This window comes from Scomber scombrus, chromosome 10, assembly GCF_963691925.1.
Source record: "Scomber scombrus chromosome 10, fScoSco1.1, whole genome shotgun sequence".
Classification (NCBI taxonomy): Eukaryota; Metazoa; Chordata; class Actinopteri; order Scombriformes; family Scombridae; genus Scomber; species Scomber scombrus.
Window position 1 is genome coordinate 2,452,672 of NC_084979.1, and position 2,500 is coordinate 2,455,171.

Below are 2,500 nucleotides of genomic sequence, written 5' to 3' on the forward strand. Positions count from 1 at the left end.
TATTCCTATGAAAGTAATGTTAAAGTATAGCATGTGTTTGATGGCTGAGACACCATTATCCGCCACTCAGATGGTGAGAGGAACTGTCAGTGGTGTCACAGCATCTTTAAATGGGCTTTCTGCTGGCTGTTTCCTCGCTTACGGCCACACCACCCTGAACACGCCCGATCTCGTCTGATCTCGGAAGCTAAGCAGGGTCGGGCCTGGTTAGTACTTGGATGGGAGACCGCCTGGGAATACAAGGTGCTGTAAGCGTTTTCCTTTCAGCTGTCACCAGAGGAGGGCGCTGTTGCGCCATCACCGCACACAGGGCTTTGAGAAACAAAGCTGCAATCATTCCAGCTGTGTGTGTATGCAGGGCAGAGAGGTGGCACTGAGACGCCTCACTTTCCAAGTAGTTTTGAGGGTTCCTGTTGTCACTGTTACAGCCTGTTAAAAGCCTGCAATCATCTTATAAGCGCATGTACACAAATAGCCTGAGAAACAACAATTCCTATGAAAGTAATGTTAAAGTATAGCATGTGTTTGATGGCTGAGACACCATTATCCGCCACTCAGATGGTGAGAGGAACTGTCAGTGGTGTCACAGCATCTTTAAATGGGCTTTCTGCTGGCTGTTTCCTCGCTTACGGCCACACCACCCTGAACACGCCCGATCTCGTCTGATCTCGGAAGCTAAGCAGGGTCGGGCCTGGTTAGTACTTGGATGGGAGACCGCCTGGGAATACCAGGTGCTGTAAGCTTTTTCCTCTCAGCTGTCACCAGAGGAGGGCGCTGTTGCTCCATCACCGCACACAGGGCGTTGAGAAACAAAGCTGCAATCATTCCAGCTGTGTGTGTATGCAGGGCAGAGAGGTGGCAATGAGACGCCTCACTTTCCAAGTAGTTTTGAGGGTTCCTGTGTTCACTGTTACAGCCTGTTAAAAGCCTGCAATCATCTTATAAGCGCATGTACACAAATAGCCTGAGAAACAACAATTCCTATGAAAGTAATGTTAAAATATAGCATGTGTTTGATGGCTGAGACACCATTATCCGCCACTCAGATGGTGAGAGGAACTGTCAGTGGTGTCACAGCATCTTCAAATGGGCTTTCTGCTGGCTGTTTCCTCGCTTACGGCCACACCACCCTGAACACGCCCGATCTCGTCTGATCTCGGGAGCTAAACAGGGTCGGGCCTGGTTAGTACTTGGATGGGAGACCGCCTGGGAATACCAGGTGCTGTAAGCTTTTTCCTCTCAGCTGTCACCAGAGGAGGGCGCTGTTGCTCCATCACCGCACACAGGGCGTTGAGAAACAAAGCTGCAATCATTCCAGCTGTGTGTGTATGAAGGGCAGAGAGGTGGCAATGAGACGCCTCACTTTCCAAGTAGTTTTGAGGGTTCCTGTTGTCACTGTTACAGCCTGTTAAAAGCCTGCAATCATCTTATAAGCGCATGTACACAAATAGCCTGAGAAACAACAATTCCTATGAAAGTAATGTTAAAGTATAGCATGTGTTTGATGGCTGAGACACCATTATCCGCCACTCAGATGGTGAGAGGAACTGTCAGTGGGGTCACAGCATCTTTAAATGGGCTTTCTGCTGGCTGTTTCCTCGCTTACGGCCACACCACCCTGAACACGCCCGATCTCGTCTGATCTCGGAAACTAAGCAGGTTCGGGCCTGGTTAGTACTTGGATGGGAGACCACCTGGGAATACCAGGTGCTGTAAGCTTTTTCCTCTCAGCTGTCACCAGAGGAGGGCGCTGTTGCTCCATCACCGCACACAGGGCGCTGAGAAACAAAGCTGCAATCATTCCAGCTGTGTGTGTATGAAGGGCAGAGAGGTGGCACTGAGACACCCCACTTTCCAAGTAGTTTTGAGTGTTCCTGCTGTCACTGTTACAGCCTGTTAAAAGCCTGCAATCATCTTATAAGCGCATGTACACAAATAGCCTGAGAAACAACTATTCCTATGAAAGTAATGTTAAAGTATAGCATGTGTTTGATGGCTGAGACACCATTATCCGCCACTCAGATGGTGAGAGGAACTGTCAGTGGTGTCACAGCATCTTTAAATGGGCTTTCTGCTGGCTGTTTCCTCGCTTACGGCCACACCACCCTGAACACGCCCGATCTCGTCTGATCTCGGAAGCTAAGCAGGGTCGGGCCTGTTTAGTACTTGGATGGGAGACAGCCTGGGAATACAAGGTGCTGTAAGCGTTTTCCTCTCAGCTGTCACCAGAGGAGGGCGCTGTTGCTCCATCACCGCACACAGGGCTTTGAGAAACAAAGCTGCAATCATTCCAGCTGTGTGTGTATGCAGGGCAGAGAGGTGGCACTGAGACGCCTCACTTTCCAAGTAGTTTTGAGGGTTCCTGTTGTCACTGTTACAGCCTGTTAAAAGCCTGCAATCATCTTATAAGCGCATGTACACAAATAGCCTGAGAAACAACAATTCCTATGAAAGTAATGTTAAAGTATAGCATGTGTTTGATGGCTGAGACACCATTATC

The 2,500-nt window shown here is 49.2% G+C and overlaps 5 non-coding genes across 5 annotated transcripts; all 5 read left to right on the plus strand.

Moving 5' to 3' along the window:
- Positions 1-136: 136 nt before the first annotated feature.
- LOC133989159 (5S ribosomal RNA) lies at positions 137-255 on the plus strand. The gene has a single exon (XR_009926330.1). It is a non-coding gene; the product is annotated as a 5S ribosomal RNA (ribosomal RNA).
- Positions 256-624: 369 nt separating this feature from the next.
- LOC133989698 (5S ribosomal RNA) lies at positions 625-743 on the plus strand. Its single transcript, XR_009926823.1, has one exon. It is a non-coding gene; the product is annotated as a 5S ribosomal RNA (ribosomal RNA).
- A 369-nt stretch (positions 744-1,112) lies between these two features.
- LOC133988967 (5S ribosomal RNA) lies at positions 1,113-1,231 on the plus strand. The gene has a single exon (XR_009926149.1). It is a non-coding gene; the product is annotated as a 5S ribosomal RNA (ribosomal RNA).
- Positions 1,232-1,600: 369 nt separating this feature from the next.
- On the plus strand, positions 1,601-1,719 carry LOC133989255 (5S ribosomal RNA). Its single transcript, XR_009926421.1, has one exon. It is a non-coding gene; the product is annotated as a 5S ribosomal RNA (ribosomal RNA).
- A 369-nt stretch (positions 1,720-2,088) lies between these two features.
- LOC133989366 (5S ribosomal RNA) lies at positions 2,089-2,207 on the plus strand. The gene has a single exon (XR_009926528.1). It is a non-coding gene; the product is annotated as a 5S ribosomal RNA (ribosomal RNA).
- The last annotated feature ends 293 nt before the right edge of the window (positions 2,208-2,500 follow it).